At 33.7% G+C, this 23,292-nt stretch overlaps 1 long non-coding RNA gene across 2 annotated transcripts; it reads left to right on the top strand.

Annotated features, from left to right (window-relative positions):
* The first annotated feature begins 677 nt into the window (after positions 1–677).
* Positions 678–9,748, top strand: LOC141541148 (uncharacterized). 2 transcript variants are annotated; one of them, XR_012481671.1, is made up of 3 exons: positions 678–752; positions 3,040–3,268; positions 9,232–9,748. It is a non-coding gene; the product is annotated as an uncharacterized LOC141541148 (long non-coding RNA). The 2 variants fall into 2 exon arrangements; XR_012481670.1 differs by lacking the exon at positions 678–752 and adding an exon at positions 2,024–2,250.
* Positions 9,749–23,292: the final 13,544 nt, after the last annotated feature.

Raw genomic sequence — 23,292 nt, 5'->3', positions numbered from 1 at the left:
ATTCATACTTTTATTAGTCTGCTATGAATTTGTAGGTTTGAAGCAAACTAACCACTCAGTATGTGATACACTAGACCAAGCAAATATACTCTTCTAGTCCTTCTCCAGTACCTATTAATTAATCAAATCGACATTTATTTATTGAAGACAACAGTATGTGCAAGTCACTATTATAGAATCTTGGGAATCATTTTCTATCATCCCCAAATCTGCCATCTTCTAGTCTCTGTCCCCATGAAAAATTCCATTTGTATAGAATTCTTTAGTTTGGTAAGCTGAATGCCTTTGAGTTTTTGATAAATTCTGTGTTATTTTATGGAAACAAGTCTTTTTTTTTGGCTGAACTTTGGCAAGTTTTCAGGAAGTTCTTTACTTGGAGGATGCTAGTCAGCAAATTCTTATTTATTTTGGGCATTTAAGGAACCCAGCACCTAGGAGCCTCCTTTCTCTTCTTATTGTGTAACCTGGGTTCCTTATAGTAGCTATTTAAAAACTTTGTTGTACTTCTGCTTTATAAGGCCTTTGGACATTTAAAACTGCAAATAATATGTAGTGATTATAGCTAGCACTTATGCATACACTGTATGAATTCAATAACTGTTAATTCATAATTATAATTTCTATTTTTCTGTAATCATTTTCAGTTATCTCCATGGAAATATCCCCAACTATCATTTCATTAGAATGCTGACATTTCACTTATATATTCAACATCCTTTTTAATCCAGGAACTAACCAGAGATACAGAAGTAGTAAGTATCCAAAATCTAAGTGAAAAAAGTGATTATACTTTTTATTTGTCATGGAGTTAACTATTAAAATGAACATTCTCCTTTCTCCATACCTCCTTTCCATCCTTCTTTCTTCAATCTAGAAGTTATGTCTTAGAGAATATCTGTTCCAACCCTCTCAGTTTGTAGATGGAGACACTCAGGCCCAAAATGGTTAAGTGAATTCCTAAAAAATGACATAAGTAGGAAGCAGAAGAGCTGGTATTTGAATCTAGGTCCTCTTTCTTTTAAATTATTGTTATTTCCAAAGTGCATGTAGAGATGCATAATTTGTAATTTTATTTTTATTTAGGAAAAAAAGAAAAACAAGTCATAGGAAATTTAATTCTCTTACTATTTTTTTCATATTGAAATATTTTGTTCCACAGTGAATTTAAAAAAGAAATGCTTTTTATTCTCCCCTACTAACACTAGAAACCGTATGTCAAAAGAGATTTCTCCAACTGTTTGATAAATAGTTATCAGTCTTTTCAGGCAAAGGTCGGCTTTTAATGTCAAACTAAATCTCTCTTCAAGAAAGTTTTCTTCTATGTCTTGAAAACAATCAGAAAGTGGAGGACTTGTACTTAGAGTAGTTCTCAAAATTCAGACTTAGTTTGTCCTTCTTGCTTTTTTTATCAAAAAAACCATTCCTGATTAACCACTCCTGACTTTTTTCACACTTTAATTTAGGATTATCCCTCCACATCTGCTGTCATCTTTTCTAATATCATGTTGATTTTGCATTTTTGATATCTTACATTGTGTTTATTCTTAACCCTTGTATATTGTTGTCTGAACTGAATGATCAGCTCCCAGAGGGCAACGATATTTCCTTTCTTTTTTGGAGTACTAAGAACTTGTTTTTTGACCTCTAAAAAACTATCATTTAATATTAATATTATTAATTGAAAAAACCACAACAGAATCTCACTTACATGTATGTGTGCATGTTTTGGACCAATCAAAATGTGTAGTACAAAGGTACTATTTTACTTGTGGAGAATGGAGAGGGAAACCCTTGAGCTGCATGTTCACAAAATCTGGCATTAGGAGATAATGACTGCTTTATTTCTAATCAATTAGAAGAAGCTTTTGGAGTAAATGAGTTTCAATCTCTTTAAAAAGTAAAAACAAAGCTGAGTAAGATCTCAATTACGCCTCCTCCCTACTTGGCCATCACTTCCACTTTAGGCATTTAATTTGCCTAAACTTCTGGTTCTTCATTATTCTCAGTTCTGTGTTTAGTTAGATCAGTGTGATAACAGAAGAAAGTTTGAGGATGTAGTTAACCACAACCCCCCATGGGACCCCCATGGGACCCTCCACACACATCATATCCAAACCAGTCTCCCAAGACTAACTTCCAAAGTCCTCTTGCTGTGGTCCTTGGTCTCTTCCCCGCCTCACTGACTCCTTCATAGGACCAGCACTGAAGAATCTGCTGCCCTCTCGTGTCCACTTGGACATGTGTAATCTGGTAGGTCCTTCATGGTCAATGTGGGAGGAGAAGGGAGCGGGGGACCTGGGAAGAATCTTTTTTGCCTCCTGCCACATTTCTCTTTGTCTCCTTGAAGAACACATTAAGTTAACTTTTAAGAACTACTAAATAATAATTTTGTGTTTTGGTTCCCTTCCCCAATACACTTTTACATTTCACACATAGCCATTGACTCTCAGAAAACTCATATAGGAAATTATTTTTATAATGCAAGATGACAAAATAGGATAAACCAGCCGTGGAACACTTGAAACTGTTAGAAAAATATTAACAGGATCCTTGATTCAGAAACCATTGTTTGAGTCTTTTTGTTTATCAATTGATGTGAATGAAAAAAGGGCTGATCACATTGTGAATCTAGATCACTGGAGAAATCTAAGTATGATTGTCTTTTACCTTGGTTCACTTTCTTTTTGTTTTTAAAAATCAATATCATCATAAATCATTAAGAAAATAAGAATATTCATTATTAAAAAGAAAAATCAATCCAATTTTATCTGATGATTTTTATGATCAGCATTATAAGTCACATAAAAGAATTTATTATGTAAATTAAAACTTATATGAGGCAAAATTATATCAAGATTCTTGAGTTTTACCTTCTCCAAAGCATATCAGCTGCTTAGATCCAATTTCTTCTGTTACTACATGTGAAGCAATTCATTTTATGTGTTCCAAGATGACAAACAATCTTTGTGGATATTTACTCAAACTCATAAAAATTGCCAAATTTAGCTTGACTGCAATCAGTCTGTCTTTCCTTCTTAGATTCCATGAAGGAATTCACAGCACCCGAAAAGCAACTTGTTATTTCTAACATCAGAAGATAGGTAACTATTTATTTACACATTTGTTATTGCCTCTGCTTGAAGAATAAAGAATGAGTTCAGATTCGAAAGCCTGAGTCTGCAGGAAGCCCCATCAGTCTCTCCACACTTCTGCTGTCATCTCTATTGTACGGGAAACATTATTCAAACTGCAGGCCTGAAACTCCCAGGTAACTAGAGCCAGCAGGAAGCTCTGTTTGATATCAAGTATATTCTTTATCAGTCTTTTTGTTGTGATGGGAAGAAATGATCTAACTACTTTCATCTTGCTCTGTCCTAACATTCCCCAGTAGGTGAATTGCTTTATTGGTGTTTCTCAGCCAAACTCTTTGATATATGCTGCATTTGTAGGCATAAATTTTCCATATTTCAAACAAGATTTAAACCTTCTGCATCTAGCCATTTGAACCATAAAGAATTAGATGCTCATTTTTTAAAAAATAGAAATTTATTTAAAATATTTTGCATGCAAGAAAAACATGTCTCCTTTCTTCTCAGGTTGTAGGACACAGCATTACTTTTATTAACAGTCTGTTACCATATAACAAAGTCCAATTCTTACTTTCAGACCAACATAATAGATCTGATTACTCACATTTTCAATGTTTTTTACTCTAAAAAGGTTCCTCATGATAAGAAAATAAAGTCCCTTACTTCCTTCCTCAAATCAAGATTTCTTTAGTTGAGCAATCCATTATAGCAATCAAAAAGGCATTAAAAAAACAATTTAATTTTGCTTGGTTTTTTTTTTTTATATTTTATCATGGATTAACTTGTAAATTAAGTCTACTTTTCATTTTCATAAGTTTCTCTTCATTTGCTTTGTCTTGTCCTCATTGTCTATGTTTTTCAAGGGGGAAGGAGAGAATAGTGTATATCAAAGAAGCATCCTACTGTTTAAAACTCGGCTTCTTCCTACCCCCTTTAAAAATATTTTTTAAAAGTACTTTTGGGATGGGTTGTCTATTTTTTATTTCTCAGTGTGTCCCAAATCTTTTGAATTCAAATACTGAAAGAAGTCCTATCTAACTTCTGGGACAGAAATTGAAACTCAGAAAACATTAGTAAATTTATTGCTGCTGTCTAAAACTCCTAAGGTCAGGAGGACTGAGACCCAAAACTGAAAAAAGAATTTTGAATACAGGTCACTGTGAGGCTCTCTTATTTCTGCTATTAGGGATTGGACCTGTCTGTGATTTAACTGGCACAGGAACTTTCTAAAAAAAGAAACTAATCCCATTAATACAGACTGGCATTTGCTCTGCATTAAATACAGACTGGCATTTGCTCTGCATTAAATAGTCCTAGTGAGTTGCTGCCATGGGAGTACAGAATAACTCTCTCTCTCTCTCTCTCTCTCTCTCTCTCTCTCTCTCTCTCTCTCTCTGTATATATATATATATATAATGTCTGGCTGTTCCTGATTTTTTTTCCAACTTGTTGCCTCTGTTCATTTCTAGTCACTTTTTTATATTTAGATATGTCAAAGAAGATTTAATTTTGTTACAACATATTCTCTTTATTGGGTGGCTAGATAACAGCAGTAGATAGAGCACTAGACCTGAAGTCAAGAAGCCTCAAGTTTGTCAGTTCAAATCTGACCACAGACTCTTATTACCTAGGCAAGTCACTTAACCTATTCATGTCAACTATTCTACTATGCTATGACTTAAAAAGTCCTTCCTTTTCCTAATGTCAATGTATCTTTCCTATTAGTAACAATAATTTACATTTATTCATCTCCCACTGTGGGCTAAGCACTGTGCTAAGTGTCCTACAAATATTATCTTATTTGATCCTTGTAATAACCTTGGGTGTTGGTGCTACTGTGATCCTCATTTTATAGTTGAGGAAACTGAGGCAGAGCGAGGTTAAATAATTTGCTTAGAGTCACATAGCTGGTGAGTGTCTAAGTTTGACAATTCAGTTGTTCCTAACTTTAGGCCCAATGATCTATCCATTGCATCACTATCTATCTCAGTCATTTAAGTTAAGTGTCATTTATATAAGGAATATTTCTTGGAGTTGCAGCAGCAAAACTAGTAAATGAAAAAGTCTAAATATTGTTGTTTTTTATCTTCCCTTCCTTTTTTCCTCTTTTTCTTTTACCATCCAGTTCTCTTCTGTATTATAAACTCTCCAGGATTAGTTTCAAGTGTTTGGGTGTAAAACAAAATCTAAGTCTCTATTTTTTTATTCTTTTCTGTTGACTATCCTATCTCTTCATACATCTTCCCAATCAAGACTTGCCAATGCCTTATGATGAAAATGTTTTTTCTTGTTTTGGGGGGAAGAAGAAAGAATGTTATTTCCTGGGGATGGGAAAATCAATGCTTGGCTACCTGTTTTCACTCTGACACAAAGAAGAGTTATTTAAGGGTAAGGATGCTTGTGTATAAGAACTTTGACAAATGTAGAACTGTCTTGAAAATTTGAGGCCCTTCTCTACAACAAGGATGTTAGTAGAAAAAAAAAAATGCAACAACTTACATCATGTCTGGAATTATCCTGCCTTTCTATTCTAGGCTCTGTCTAGAGCAGCTTCTGTCACTGTCATAGAAATGCATATTCAAAAAGAACCAATTTGTCTTCTATGAACTCCTTTTTTTTTTAAGGTTTTTATGATAGCCAAAAAGGATGTCCTTATTCTAAAAGTACCCTGAGCTGACAGAAGGGAATGTGCCCATTCTCTCTGACATGAAAGCCAAGCTATGCACCTTGAGGCATTTCTACTAGTACCTCACCAATGAGGGTATTCAGTATCTCTGGGATCATCTTCGCCTGTCCCCTGAGATTGTGCCTGTCACTCTCCATAGATGTCTTCCTGAGACAGGAAAACCAAAGCCTAAAGGCCTGTGGGGTGAGCGACTTGTCCATTTACTCCCTTACTTGGAGTGAAGCTGAGGGAGACACCAAAAGATGAGGTTCTGCTCCCCCTAGTGCTGAAGAGAAGGCCAAGCCTAGGCCTGATCAGCAACAGAATTCTAATTTAGAGCTGGATTTGGTCATGGATATGATCAGCTTCAATAAACATTGTAAAGATATTTTTCATATTGAATAAAATTTGGGGAAAAATTATCCTACAGTACCACTCAATGAGTATAATATTCCAGATTTTTTTATGATATAGTGGAAAAAGCATTGACTCAGAAGACCTAGCTCATATTGGCACTTAGGAGATGATGGTTGCATTAAAACTCCTTGGACCTCAGTTTTCTCATTTCTAAAACAGAGGTGGTAAACTAGATGGCCTCTGGGAACTTTTACAAGTCCAGATCTATGAGCCTAAGTTCTCTCTCTGTCTCTGTCTCTGTCTTTCTTTATATATATATATATATATATATATATATATATATATATATATATATATATATATATATAATTAAATAATATATGGTCTGTAAATAAGAGAGTTTAAATGGAAAAGATTGAGATAAATGAATTTGTTGAAACAAATGAGACCTATGGGTCCTACAACTTCTTTCTAAACTTTATGCTTTCTGTGCTGGTTTTTGTCAGCCTCAGGTGCTTTGTGTGAATGAGAGGAAAAAATGTTGCTGTGGTCTTATGCCAAGGCTGCATGTTCACTGGTTAAGAGTGTTGTAGAGAGAATTTATACTCAAATGCTCTTTAAATGAGATGGTCTCTAAGATTTTTTTCAACTCTGATTTTCTGGGATTATGAAAGTAATGCTAGATTTTTCAGATTATTAGAAACTTTCCATTTCCCACTCTGAATTATGTTTTGTAGTTTGTTGATGAATAGAACTCTCTTGGAAAAATTATAAAAATCAATAAAGAAGAAAAAATTGAAGGCAAAATATTCCCTTTCAGTTCAGATTGATGTTGTTGAAGGAAAACAAAGTTTATCAGCAGAAGGGTGATCTGGAACCTCACTCCTAGGATGGGCGCCATGTTCTTTTGAGGAATTATATTCATTTTGGCTCATTTCTTTACTAGCAGAACTGAGCAAACATATTTTGAGGGCTTGTAAATTGCCCTCCTTTCAACATACTAACCTGATGGAATGAACTGTATAACTATTGTATAGGAAATTTTAAGGACTTTCTCTCTAGGTATTTACTGCCAACCAGTCAGTCAACATTTATTAAATGCCTACTATATTATGTGTCAGAGGAATCTCCATCAGAACAACTGGTTCATTTTTCCAACAACAAATGTAAAAATCAACTACAGAAACAGAAAGGGCAAGATAGAGGCAGATTTTCCAGTTGAAGTTCTGCTTGTACTTATAATAGTGGGAATGCTTGATGAAATGGAAGAATTAAAATATTTGCAAAAAGCTTAGACAATGGATAGACACAGACACGTATACACATATGGCTTAGAAAACCTTAAAATACTATATAAATACTATATATGTGAATATATACATTCAAGTGTGCATTGATACACACATATATACATGTAAGTGCAAGATGATACAATTTTAGGTACAGCAACTTTTTTATTGTTTAGTTGTTTCAGTTGTGTTCAACTCTTTGTGACCATATTTGGGGTTATCTTGACAAAAATACTAAAGTTGTGTGCCATTTCCTTCTCCAGTTCACTTAAAAGATGAGGACACTGAGGCAAAAATATTCAAATGACTTGCCCAGGTTCATACAGCTAGAGTCTGCAGCCAGATTTAAACACATAAAAATGAGTCTTCTGAATTTAGACTTAGCTATCTACTGTACACCTGGCTGCTCTCTCAGCTACTACTGTAAATTCTTGAATTAGAGGAGTTTCACTTTGCCTTGTCTGAAGTAACAGTCATTTGAAAGAAAGAACAGACCCATTGGGTAGTTGAATATTGACAGTGTTGAATTTTTATTCATTCCTATAGGTTCTAGACTTTGAGGAAGAAGCCTTATATTGGAAAATAGAAGACATGGACAAAAAGAGGCAAAAGACAGTATCCCCAGTACTTAGCACAGTGTCTGGTATATAGTAGGTATTTAATAAATGTTTATTGAATTGAATTAATTAAATGATATTAGATGAATTAGAGATTAATAACTCTTATAGTAAAAGGCCCTTACATGTTTGTATATAATTATTTCTAGAAGTATAGATCAGTCTTCATCTCACAAATATTCTAACAAATTACCTGAAATCTAGCCTATACCTAATCTATATTGAAATAAAGTCAACAAATATATTCATTTCACAGTTTAAGAAATTAACGTAAGAAAATATAATTCTCTTCAATGAATGAAGGGAGACACAGGATGATAGTTCTGAAACTAGAAGGAACTTAGGAGCCATCTAGTCCAACCCATTCATTTTGTGGATAAGGAAATGAAAGCACAAAGACATCAAGGCAGTAAGTGTTAGAGCCAAGGTTTGAACTTAATTTGTATTAGGTAGCAAGATTAAATTTTTTTTCATTGTATCAAACTTTCTTTTTAGTAATAGATTTTGATTATATTCATTCTCAGCATTTTCCATACACAAGACCCAATCCCCAAACTCCATAAATGTCTGGGAAGACCAGAATTTGCTGAGATGAAGAATACATATCAAATAGAAAGAAGGAAATATGTGAAAGATTAAAATGAGAAGCTAGAATTGACACTGTCTGGTTGTGATATAGATGACCTTCCAGAAAAGAATTTCAAAATTTTACAAAAACCCAGCACTTTATAAATATCAACTTGTGCCACAATCTCTCTTTTTTTCTATTACTATTAAATTCACTGTCAGTGTTTGGAATTATAATTTATTTACTTTTGAATTTTAATGATTAGAAATGGAGGGTTATCCTGAATTCAGTTGCCCTAAAATAACTTCTTTCCAAAGTAGATAATCTGCTATTGCATACATGTGTTTTTTTTTTTTTTTTTTTTTTTTTTTTTTTTACATTTACAAAGTTAAAGATCAGTGGTCTTAAGGGGAAAAAAATAGAGTTTAGTTGTTACTATGTCATAGTGTATGTAGATTCTGGCTGTGGAAATCCCTCTCTGTTATGCTTTGCAAAATGGGGAAATCTTTTGCACAATTAAAAATAGGAATAGCATAGTAATAGCTGCATTGCAAGAATCAGAGAATATTACTTTTCTTTTTTGTTTTCAGGATTATCATAATTTAATATCCTCCCTCCTATCCCTCTCTCTCATTGTATCAAATAGGAATAAATTTATATGCCTTAAAAGCCTTTTGGGATTGACCAGGAGCCAGACTCCCAGCTTGGCCAGGAAACAGCGCCTAGAGTGAGTGGCTAAAGCCCTGGCTTTCAACACTGGTGAGTGGGTTCTTCCAAAGCAAACAACCTTCGACCCACAGTCTTAATTTTGGCCCATCAGGTCAACAGTTGTTTCACAGAACATCGGCAATTGTCTTTCTCCTTGTGTCAGGAGGCTCTTGAAACATTATACGAGGATAATTAAGTGGTGAATAAGGGTCAATGTGGACAAATAAATCAAACTGATAGTTTGAACACAGACTGATTGAGCAAAAACAAGGAATTCTGCCATGCCTGTTACTGGAGCTCTTGATGTTAACTGACTTTGTTAACATTACATCCAAAGGAAGCAAGTGGGAAAGCTTTGTGTGGAATCAAAAGCTGAGCAAAGAGACATGGGCTTTAATTGTTCAGCTTTATTTTTTAAATAAAGACATGCAGTGCATCAATTTAGCTGACTTTAATGGAGCACAAAACTGAATTCATTCTTTAGAATGCTAATTGAGTTAGAAGATTGTTTCCTTGAACAGAACAGAGATGCAAAGAGTACCAGTACCATAATCAGACTGTAGAAATAGAGATTCAAGTTTGGAGGATTGGAAACTAGGTAAATTCATGCATCTGGCATGAAAATCCAACAGATTAATGAATAGAAAATCACTGGTATAAATATTACAAAAAAAATATTGTACAAGCCCACCAGATGGTGAATGTGAAAGCTTTTATGGTCAGAAACCATAGAGATCAAGGTCATTAACTTATGTGAAGGATTTTGTTGGACAGAAGGGCAACTCAGATGAAAGAAAGAAAAAAAGAAAGAAACAAAGACAAAGAAGAAAGAAAAAAAGAAGAAAGAAAGAAAGAAAGAAAGAAAGAAAGAAAGAAAGAAAGAAAGAAAGAAAGAAAGAAAGAAAGAAAGAAAGAAAGAAAGAAAGAAAGAAAGAAAGAAAGAAAGAAAGAAAGAAAGAAAGAAAGAAAGGGAGGAAGGAAGGAAGGGAGGAAGGAAGGAAGGGAGGAAGGAAGGAAGGGAGGAAGGAAGGAAGGGAGGAAGGAAGGAAGGGAGGAAGGGAGGAAGGGGAAGGAAGAACAGAAGAAAGAAAGGGTGGAGGTAAGTAGTTAGGGAGAGAGGAAGAGAGGGAGGAAAAGAGAAAGAGTAAAGACAGAGAATACTGAAAAAAATACTGAAAATACTGGCCACAAATAAAAAATCTTCCTTAGGAAGAAAACAACTCATTTGAAAATCAAAACAAGAAAAAAACTCATGTCTTAATAAGTCTGACAACTGACCATAGATTTATTCTTCAATTACTTATTTGAAGCAAAGCATTCAAACTTCCCCTGAAGATTAAAAAAATGGCTAATACTATGTATCTGTGCTTATATGGTGGCAAATATATAATTCCTCATATAACTTTATGTGATCTAAAAGTTCACATTTACTTTTTCAATTGTCCTTTTACACCATAAAAAGAAAGTGTTGATGACTGAGAATGGAGTAAAATGAATTAAATGTATATATTTTCAAATACATTGTAGCTTTTCTTCTTGAAATTCAGCCATATGCAATATTTTCTTTCTATGGCATATAAGTTCTTAAAACACATTCTAATTTTCTAAAAGATACATACTATATTAAAATGAAAGCTATTTATCTTATTGTTCTGTGTTCGATAGAATTTATCTAGAATTCTAATGTATAGAAAGTAATACTTTCAAGAATCTAATCAATAAAAGAAAATAAATCATGAACAGAAAACTAAAAAAACAATCAACAAAATTTCTTCCCTTTTGCTCATTTTATACTTAAGAAATTTGGCAAATTGGAAAAGTGGCCAATGTTCACATCAGAAATTCATTAGATTAATGTCAATTGAATATCAATATAAATTGAGTGTCATGTTTGTTTTCATAATTGCACACATGCATATACAAATCTCATATCTACTCATTTGAAGATATGCACAAACATGTGTGGTTTTATTTTTAATTTTCCTTAGATTCATTCAAATGATATTATTTGATACTACTATGGCCTTTCAAGTTAGTTGAGATGAACTCAGAACTAAGAACTAAAAATAAATAATAACATTGGTGCTAATTACTATCATGCCCTTATTTTTTCCCCCATAAATAAAACTTCTCATAATGAATCTAAGGGAATCTCTGTGCCTACATAAGTTATGAGAAAGTTGTTTTAGAAAGGTGTAATGGATTATGGTGGAAGATGAAGGGATGTCTATACCATATCCAATCAGCCTTTTTCTTAAAGGTCAGGACATTCTGTCTGGGTCCACTTGCGTTTTTGATTCTGCCGTTTCACTATTCAGAAGCACAATGTAACTGTCAGTCTCAACAACCGCTCTCGGATTCTCTGGCTCCACTGCTCAGGGGTAACATACAATATTTCACATCCACAAAACAATCCAGCGTCTGCGTAGGCAAACCATATGATTACCATGGGGAGCAATATTGACACACCCTACTGAGAGCTCTTAAGGAGACTCTTAAAAGAGCTACCTCTAAAAAAAAGAATAAAGCTTTACTGTTTGAGGTTTGACTTGGTTGCCAGATAGCATATTCATGTTTCGTTTTTCTTAGACTGAGGTTAAATGCAAATGTTCCTCCTTCTGCCTCATTTCAGGGAGTGGAGACAGCTTTACTGCTTCGTGAACCACTGCCAGTCTCTGAGTAGGAAGGTCATAGATATTAGAAATAAGCTATCACATTAATGGCAGCATTCTTGGATTTTCCCCTGTGTGTGTTTTGTGCATATTATTTATTTCTCTCTCCTCAGATAAAACCAGACACGGATACAGATTTATAAGTGCCAAGGATCAGTTCCAGCTAACTAGGGAGGACCTAAAATTGATGCACTGTCTTCTATCACTTTCCTATCCCACAAATATAATTTGATCTGCAGGGAAGAATATAATGAGTGTGGTAATTATTCAGGGGGCTTTACTTGAATTTCTTCTTAATTGTAATACAATTGTTTAGACTGGAGCAATACCAATGAAGGCTTCTAAAGGAAAATTAAGTGAAGCAAACAAATGTCATATTTTTTAATAGGAATATTTTAAAACTTTTTACCTATGAATTAATTTCCCTTTTACCTATTTCATTTATTGGTAGATTTTCTATTTAAGCTCTGCTTTAGACCAATTTTCATCCCACTCAATTTTTTTTCTCCTTATTTTCCTCCCACTTTCTTGTAATTTTCTAGACTATAGAGTCTCCAATCTCTCCCTTTTGTGAATTTCTGGGCATTCTCTTTCCTACTTTCTTTTTTGAAAATTTATCTGTGCTACTGACATCCTTCTTACATTTGTGATACTAATTGAATTCATGAGGTAAAAATTTATATTTGCTGATTTTTTTTTTTTGGATTCTAATTGGTGCCTTCAAAATGTAAGTTAGACAAAATCACTGTTTGAATCCTGCTTAAAATCCTGATTGTGGTTTCAACTCATCAAGTATACATTGTGTGCCATATTTATGCATATGTTATTTATTTCCACCAACAGACCTTAATGAACCATAACTTTGACTGGTCCTATCACTTATGATCCTTCAACATGACTGAGTTTTCAGGCTTTGTCTCTCTCAGTTTATTCTTGTTACAGTTAACTGGGTTGTGTAGTTTTATTGTAAAAGCGGGCTGTTACTAATTAAAGAAGGGCTACTTCTAATAGAAAGTACAAATGCTTGTGAAATTAGAATATATATATTCTCTTATTGAAAAGCAGTCATTATTAGCATAGAGAAACAGTTGATCTGATGGACAGAGACATGGCTGTGATATCAGGAAGATTTGGGTTCAGGTCTCACTTCTGACACATACTGGTTGCATGATCCTAATAAATCATTTAAATTCTTGTGGCTTTCTGTTGATTTCTGAGATTGAGTATAAATTGATCTGATATACATTGGTAGAGGAAGTTTTCATGAGGAAATCTCTATACCTGTGAAATCACAGCTCTAGACATTTCCCCTTCTTTTCCAAATCTTTATGATCAAATGAAATTCCTTAAAATAATTGGTAACATTGTCCATTTTTAGAATTTTTTTTGAAGTTTGAAGAACATCAACTACTCAGTGCCTTTAAAGCTTTGTTGCCTTCAACACAGCTTTCTTTTGAAAAATTTCATGCTATCATGGGTAAAATGTTCTTCTGGGTTCAAAAATTATGGGAATAATAATGGAAATAATGAAGATAATAATAGCAACCTATCTCATAAAGCTATTGGGAGAATCAAATAAAATAATATAAGCAATGCACTTTACAAAGGTTTATGTGTTCAGTAAATAACAGCTATAATTCATGTTATTTATTTTAAATGTTTTGGGTCAGAACTAAAGAGTCTTCCCAGGTTTCTTGGTGCCATTTCCATTGTGGAAATTACTGATAGATATGCTTACCTTTTTATCTCTACAGTATCTCAATGAGAATGGTCTAGATCATAGATTTCACAATGAAGAGAGAACTTAAAAATGTATTTGGTCCAACACTATCATAGAGAAATCAAATGACCTGCCAAAGTTACAATGACAGTAAATAATCGAGCTTGTATTCAAACTTCAATCTCTTACCTCCAAATCTAGTACTTTAAATTATACTTCATCATTAATGAACATATCAAGAGTATCCTGAGAAAAAAACCATGAAAAAGGAGCTGTCAAATTAGATATGGATCCACACTTAACACCATATACGAAGATAAGATCAAAATGGGTCCATGATTTAGGCATAAAGAATGAGATCATAAATAGATTAGAGGAACAGAGGATAGTGTACCTCTCAGACCTGTGGAGGAGGAAGGAATTTATGACCAGGGGAGAACTAGAGATCATTACAAAATTGAAGATTTTGATTACATCAAATTAAGAAGCTTTTGTAGAAACAAAACTATTGCAAACAAGATTAGAAGGGAAGTAACAAATTGGGAAAATATTTTTTTCAGTTAAAGGTTCTGATAAAGGCCTCATTTCCAAAATATATAGAAAACTGATTATAATTTATAAGAAATCAAACCATTCTCCAATTGATAAATGGTCAAAGGATATGAATAGACAATTCTCAGATAATGAAATTGAAACTATATCCACTCATATGAAAGAGTGTTCCAAATCACTACTGATCAGAGAAATGCAAATTAAGACAACTCTGAGATACCACTACACACCTGTCAGATTGGCTAAGATGATAGGAACAAACAACGATGAATGTTGGAGGGGATGTGGGAAAACTGGGACACTGATGCATTGTTGGTGGAGTTGTGAAAGAATCCAGCCATTCTGGAGAGCAATTTGGAACTATGCCAAAAAGTTATCAAACTGTGCATACCTTTGATCCATCAGTGCTACTACTGGGCTTATATCCCAAGGAAATAATAAAGAAGGAAAAGGGACTTGTATGTGCTAAAATGTTGTAGCAGCTCTTTTCGTAGTGGCTAGAAACTGGAAGATGAATGGATGTCCATCAATTGGAGAATGGTTGGGTAAATTATGGTATATGAAGGTTATGGAATATTATTGCTCTGTAAAAAATGACCAGCAGGATGAATTCAGAAAGGCTTGGAGAGACTTGCATGAACTGATGCTGAGTGAAATGAGCAGAACCAGAAGATCGCTGTACACTTCAACAACAATACTGTATGAGGATGTATTCTGATGGAAGTGGATATCTTCAACATAGAGAATATTCAACTCACTTCCAGCTGATCAATGATGGACAGAAACAGCTACACCCAGAGAAGGAACACTGGGAATTGAATGTAAAATATTAGCACTACTGTCTATCTACCCAGGTTACTTTTACCTTCGGAATCCAATACTTAACGTGCAACAAGAAAATTGGATTTACACACATATATTGTATCTAGGTTATACTGTAACACATGTAAAATGTATGGGATTACCTGTCATCTAGGGGAGGGAGGGAAAAATTTGGAAAAATGAATATAAGGGATAATGTTATAAAAAATTACTCATGCATATATACTATCAAAAATTTTATAATTATAAAATTAATTTTAAAAAAAGAAAAAAGAAAAAGAAGCTGTCAAATTTTTGTAGTTGATTTTCTACATTAGATTATATTCATTCAACCATAGACAACAGTGGGGGGGGGGGAAAGCTTTGTCTCTAGATTTCACATCCAGGATCTGACATTACTTTTATGATCCTGGATAAATCGCACCTCCATGGGTCTTGGTTTGACTGACTAATTAACTGAATGAATGAGTAAAGCATTTATTAATATATACTATATGCAAACCATTGTTGAACCTTGGGGATCAAAACAGAAAAGTATGACAATCCCTTTTCTTAAGAATTCTTATTCTAAGGGGGGGAAATATATCTGAAAATTTCCTCATCTGTAAACTGAGAGGGTTGGAATAGAGGGCCTCTGAGATCCATATTAAAATCTAAATCTAGGATCTTATGAACTTACAGAAAGGTCTATAGGAATGATTTTCAAAGGGTGATGCTGGAAACCTTGGGGTTGGTGAAGATCCTTTTAGGGGATCTGTGAAGTAAAATATATTTTCATAATAACACTAAGATATTTTAATTTCTAGCACAGTAAATATCAATAGATATAACCCTTTTTTTAAAAAAGAAGCTCAATGGAAGAGTTTTTCCATAATTTTAAGAGTGTAAAGGAGTAGTGAGACCAGAAGATTTGAGAGCTACTTATCTAGAACATACACAATCTTGTTGTTTTTATTATTTGCAAATTACCCCAAGCAAACACTTTTGTCTTGATACAGAAAAACTCAAATTTAAAAGATTTCATTCCACAAGGTATTTTCCATTTTACATAATATAATATAGAATTCCTTGGAAGATACGATTAAAAATGTAATTTTACTCAATAATCCTCTTTTTCAGTCAAGGCATGAAGCAGAGAAATAAGAGTCACAAAATGTATTTTCCTCTGTCAATCTATGTGACATATGTAAAGTCTAAATGAAAAAGGCAATTACTGTAGTTGGAGAAATTCTCTAAATACTTCTGATTGTCAATACTGATTGAATTCAACCCCAGAACCCTATAGGATTTCATTATCCAATCTAAAATGCCTCAAAAGACAAAAATTTCCTAAAAGTTAGAAATATATAGAACTGAATGTGCTGCCTTAGGACATGGTGGCCTCTCTATTTTTGATGGTCATCAAGCAAAATCTAGATAATACATGTCACTTGTGTTGTGGAGGAGGCTCTTATACAGCTACAAGTTGGTTCAAATGATACTGAATTATCTGCAGAGTCTTAGAATCTCCTTGGGGATTGCACTCATTATTCAGATCATTGCATCAGGGGGCAAGAATAATTTAATGATTTTTCTCAAGTAGTTCCAAATTATTTTCAAAATGTCTGGCTTGAGTCATATCTTCATGAATGTTGTATTAATGTTAGTCCATTCTTTGAGAATTTTGGATTTACCTCATCACATTGCAGTATTTAAGATATATCTGTGAATGGGTTAAATCAATGGGCAGATTTTTAGCATTCATAATCTCTTGGCAATGTTCTACGGATCAAAATAATGCAAGATGATTTAGACCCATGATTCGGATAAATCAGAATAATAGATTTCCTAAAGGGCAATATGTGGCATTTGAAAATCATTAACAATGTCTTATGTTCAAGAAGTTGTACATGAGACATCATCAAAGATTTGTATGATTGGGCAAAAAAATAGCAGTATGATAGGATCATAGATGAGGAGTTTGAAGGAATCTCAGTGGCTACTCAGCTCATATCTTTCATACTTTACATGTGAGGAACCTGAAGCATAAAGAAGAAATGACTCACCAAAGGGAACAGAGTAAAGCCTAGATTTGAGTTTTCTGTCTCCAAATCTGTCTCTCTTCACTTCTCCAATTGCCTCGAAGCTTCCAGTGGGAGTAATTTTCCTTTGGAAAGGGAGCAGGAGGGAGAAGAGAAAGGAGAGATCAGAAAGATTATTTGAGGAGAACCTCATACACTGAGGGAGTAGATGCAGTGATTGAGGGTCTTGAAACTCTGCTTAGGAATAATGACATGGGGATGATGGGCATGGAAAGTAGAAAAGGCTATGCTCTATTTTAGGCAAGAGAAAGCCCGTTATGATTGCTTCATATTTTAGACCCTTTTTTTTTTTTTTACTTCAGCATCCTTGTCAGGAGTGGCCATCAGTTCTTGCCACCAAGAAGCAAGATGAAGTGCACTTCTGTGGTGCATTGGTTAGGTCCTTTGGAAGAATTTATGAGAGGACACACAGAATGAGGAGGCATGGATGAGTTGGTGTCTAAACATAGAGAAGAAATACCTACATTATTGAAATCATGGCTAAATGATCTATAAAAATTTTAAAGCAAATAAAAAGTGAATTCAAACAAAGAAATAAGTATGATTGAAAAGAGAAATGTAAATATAATGCTATTTTATGGATTTGTTGATAATTCTTCTATGTTTGCACGTTTTCCAGTTTATAGACTTATAAACTTAGGGCTGGGGGAAGACCTTGAAATCATCAAGCCCAATCCTCTGATTTTACAGATGAGTTAATTGAGGTCCAGAGAAACAAAGTGACTTGCTAAAATCTATACAGGTAGTGGAACTGGAAATTGAATTTATGTTTGTTGGCTCCAAATATAATGCTTTTTCTATTATGCATTGTCTTTCCTTTCTAGTCACTCATTTTGAGTTGATGATTAAGCTTTTTTGTTGAAACTATTCAACTTTCTTTTCATGTAGCCTACAAAGCACAATAAACTAAAACATAATAAAATCCAATGATATTTGTTCAGACAAATTATATATGCCACCCAATATTTTGCCTTTATTGGTAGCACCATGGAACATCTTATGGAAAGAACATGGTAGTATATGAAATATAGAAATATTTCTTAGATATTCCTAAAACTCCATTATGAATATATTATTCCTTCCTAAATCTACTTATATTTTCCAACTAAACTACCTCTATAGAGAATAAGTTATTAATTTGGGGCAAATTGTGAACCACACAGATTCAATTCAATTTAACAACCATTTATTAGGATTTATCTGGACTATGTACTTGGAAGTAAAAAGGTATGGCCCAGTTCCCACACTAAGAAAACTTACAATATAATAGTGGAGTAGCAAAGATACAATGACAGAATCATTGTGAATTGGTAGTACCCAACTCATACCAGTTCTCAACTAATACTTAAATTTTAGCAGGAACAATTTAAAAGAAACTGACAGATGGAACAAATTAATTTGATTTCTTATTTTGTTGATTGTCTAGACTTCATAAAGTGACAGAAAAAAATTAATGCTGATTAAATGCTTTTTTGAGAGAACTGATTATTAAATATTTTCCAAAATACTCCTGTTGCAATCCTATCAGAAGCAGTACTATTTTTAAATGGCAAGGAGCTCTTGGGAGTAGAAATAAAGACTTGGGAATCATCTGCAGAGATGTAATTATGAGAGTAGATAATATCATCAAGTGGGAGAGTGAAGAGAGTGAAGAGGTGCAAATATAGAATATTTATTTAAGGATATGAGGTGTCTGAGGAGTTAGCAAAGGATACCAAATAGTGGTCAGAGAGGAAAGGGTATCAAGAAGAAGGAGACTAGTTAACAGTTTGTGATGCTATATGAAGTTCAAGGAACATGAAAATAAACAAAAAAAGATCTTTTCCTTTGGCTATAAAGAGTCATTTCTAACTAATACTTAAGAGGTATTTCAACAGAGTGGTGGGAATGAAGATCTAATTGTAAGGTATAGAGGAAGAAAAAGGTGCAAAGAATCAACAATAAAAGTCAGTTTAGTTAGTGCTATCTATCTATTAATGCTTTATCAGAGATAGAGAAGAAAGATGAAATGGGAAGCTGGAAAATTTCTGACATCTCTCAAGTGGATTTTTCACAGTGTGGCATAATTATTACAGTTAAAATATTATATTGTGAGTTACTATGGCATCCAAAACATTGACATGTCAATATAAAATTACAAAACATAATACGAATATATTTTTGTATGAACTGGTTCATTGTTTCCCTCTGTCAACAAAGATAATTTGACGGTTTTTTGAAATCATTCAGGAAAGATACAGGGAGATCCACTGAGACAGGGATCTCTTTTTATCCTTCTAATGCACATATTTACTTACATAACAGTGATTTTCAGAGTCTGTGCAACATTATCTACTTATTTGTTTCTGATATAATTTACTCAGTAATATCATTCAGTGATAAGTTGGCTTCAGAGCATCACTTAGTCACACTGAATGATTGAGGACTTATTGATAACTGATAGTCAAATTTTCAGCATGGGCATTTAATAGAAATGAGACTGAAAAAGAGTTGATAAAAATCAGTTTTGTTGATTATCTAGACTTACTAAAATGAGAGAAAAATATAATACTGATTAAACTTAAAAGTGTTGCTATTTTTTTTCTGAGAGACCTGATTGTTAAACATTTACCAACACACCCCATATTCTATCAAAAGTGGTGCCATTTTTAAATGATGAGGTTTGCTGTTTTATTCTGTTTTGCTGTTATAGTAGAAAATATGCAATTGGACATTGTTTCCCCGAAGGTTTTGTTTTAGGCTTAAGAGGGTTTGGAAAAAAACAAAAACAAAAACAAACTTGCAAACAAACACAAGAACCACAGTCTGATGCCACTTGAACAGCTTAGGGATTGGGTGGAAGAGAACTATTGTCTTTTCTTCTATGTTTTGGGTTTCATTCAATCTCATTAGTAAGCATTTACTACTTTACCTCCTCTTCAAAAGTAATTTTTGGGTAATATAGGTCAGATTGCATGAATTCTGAATTTCATTCTGGGCAAGTCACTTAAGCTCTCAGGTCTCAATTTTCTCATCTATAAAATAAAGTAGTTTGATTTGATGACCTCTAATTTCTCTTCCAGCTCTAAATCTATAATCCCACGAGCTACAGAGGAACCAGTTAGTCACAGATTTACATGTGGTGGATATTATTTATGTTAAATCAGACAGTGGCTTTTAAAAGAAAAACAGAAGAAATTATTTATTATTATAGGAATAATGCTTTGTATAAAGAATTGCACAAACTCTTCTCCTAAATCAGGTGCCTACAGTTCCCAAAGGGTTACTACTTCTGCTTGGCTAATAGGAATAATCTACATATTAAAAAGACTGACACTACTAGCTTGCATCAAATGAGGTATTTGTAAAATGCTTTGCACAGACAAGGCTTGTCACCCACTATTCTTTTTTTTTTTAATTAATTTTTATAATTATAACATTTTCTTTGACAGTACATATGTATAGGTAGTTTTTTGTTTGTTTGTTTGTTTTACAACATTACTCCCTTCTGTTTTCCCCTCCTTCCCTCCACCCCTTCCCCTAGATGGCAGGAATTCCCATACATATTAAGTATTTTATATCATCTTAGGTACAATATATATGTGCAGAACCACATTTTGTTGCTGTTGTTGCAAAGGAAGGATTGCATTCACAAGGTAAAAATAATCTGGGAAGAGAAACAAAACAAAACAAAACCAATGCTCTCAGTTTACACCCATTTCCCAGTGTCCCTTTTCTGGGTGTAGCTGATTCTGTCCATCATTGGTCAATTGGAATTGGATTAGCTCTTCTCTATGTTGAAGATATCCACTTCCATCAGAATACATCCTCATACAGTATCATTGTTGAAGTGTATAATGATCCCCTAGTTCTGCTAGTTTCACTTAGCATCAGTTGATGTAAGTCTCTCCAAGCCTCTCTGTATTCCTCCAGTTGGTCACTTCTTACAGAACAATAATATTCCATAACATTCATATACCATAATTTACCCAACCATTCTCCAATTGATGGGCATCCATTAATTTTCCAGTTTCTAGCCACTACAAAAAGAGCTGCCACAAACATTTTGGCACATACAGGTCCCTTTCCCTTCTTTAGTATTTCCTTGGGGTATAAGCCCAGTAGTAGCACTGCTGGGTCAAAGGGTATGCACATTTCGATAACTTTTTGGGCATAATTCCAGATTGCTCTCCAGAATGGTTGGATTTTTTCACAACTCCAACAACAATGCATCAGTGTCCCAGTTTTCCCACAGCCCCTACAATATTCATCGTTATTAGTTCCTGTCATCTTAGCCAATCTGACAGATGTGTAATGATATCTCAGAGTTGTCTTAATTTGCATTTCTCTGATCAATAATGATTTGGAACACTCTTTCATATGAGTGGAAATAGTTTTAATTTCATCATCTGAAAATTGTCTGTTCATATCCTTTGACCATTTATCAATTGGAGAATGGCTTGATTTCTTATAAATTAAAGTCAATTCTGTGTATATTTTGGAGATGAGGCCTTTATCAGAACCTTTAACTGTAAAAATGTTTTCCCAATTTGTTACTTCCCTTCTAATCTTGTTTGCATTAGTTTTGTTTGTGCAGAAACTTTTTAATTTGGTGTAATCAAAATTTTCTATTTTGTGATCAATAATGGTCTCTAGTTTTCCCTTGGACAGAAACTCCTTCCTCCTCCACAAGTCCAAGAGGTAAACCATCCCATGTTCCTCCAATTTATTTATGATTTCATTCTTTATGCCTAAATCTTGGACCCATTTTGATCTTAGTATGTGGTGTTAAATGTGGGTCCATACCTAGTTTTTATTCACTATCTTGCCCTGTAAACCTAACCTATGCCACTGATCAACTAGTCTATTTCTTAGCCAATACCAAATGATTTTGGTGACTGTTGCTTTATAATACAGTTCTAGATCAGGTACAGCTAGACCACTTTCATTTAATTTTTTTTTCATTACTTCCCTTGAAATTCTCGACCTTTTGTTCTTCCATATGAATTCTGTTGTTATTTTTTCTAGGTCATTAAAATAGTTTCTTGGGAGTCTGATTGGTATAGCACTAAATAGATAGATTAGTTTAGGGAGTATTGTCATTTTAATTATATCGCTCGGCCTATCCAAGAACACTGAATGTCTTTCCAATTGTTTAAATCTGACTTTATTTTTGTGGCAAGTGTTTCGTAATTTTGCTCATATAATTCCTGACTCTCCTTTGGTAGATATATTCCCAAATATTTTATACTATTGACTGTTATTTTTAATGGAATTTCTCTTTGTATCTCTTGCTATTGGATTGTGTTGGTAATGTATAAAAATGCTGAGGATTTATGTGGATTTATTTTGTATCCTGCAACTTTGCTAAAACTCTGAATTATTTCTAATAGCTTTTTAGCAGAGTCTTTGGGGTTCTCTAAGTATACCATCATGTCATCTGCAAAGAGTGATAATTTGATTTCCTCTTTTCCTACTCTAATTCCTTGAATCTCTTTCTCGGCTCTTATTGCCGAGGCTAGAGTTTCTAGTACTATATTGAATAGTAATGGTGATAGTGGGCAACCTTGTTTCACTCCTGATCTTACAGGGAAAGGTTCTAGTTTATCACCATTACATATGATGTTTACTGAAAGTTTTAAATATATGCTTGTTATTATTTTAAGGAATAGTCCATTTATTCCTATACTCTCAAGCGTTTTTAGTAGGAATGGATGTTGAATTTTATCAAATGCTTTTTCTGCATCTATTGAGATGATCATATGGTTTTTATTAATTTGATTATTAATATGGTCAATTATACTAATAGTTTTCCTAATATCAAACCAGCCCTGCATTCCTGGTATAAATCCCACTTGGTCATAGTATATTATCCTGGGGATGATATTTTGAAGTCTTTTTGCTAATATCTTATTTAAGATTTTAGCATCAATGTTCATTAAGGAAATTGGTCGATAGTTTTCTTTCTCAGTTTTTGATCTACCTGGTTTAGGTATCAGTACCATGTCTGTGTCATAAAAGGAATTTGGTAGGACTCCTTCAATCCCTAGTTTTTAAATAGTTTATATAACATTGGAGTTAGTTGTTCTTTAAATGTTTGGAAGAATTCACATGTAAATCCATCTGGTCCTGGAGATTTTTTCTTAGGAAGTTGGTTAATAGCTTGTTCTATT

The sequence above is a fragment of the Sminthopsis crassicaudata genome, chromosome 4, assembly GCF_048593235.1.
Source record: "Sminthopsis crassicaudata isolate SCR6 chromosome 4, ASM4859323v1, whole genome shotgun sequence".
Taxonomy (NCBI): Eukaryota; Metazoa; Chordata; class Mammalia; order Dasyuromorphia; family Dasyuridae; genus Sminthopsis; species Sminthopsis crassicaudata.
This window is presented reverse-complemented; position numbering and strand designations above follow the sequence as displayed.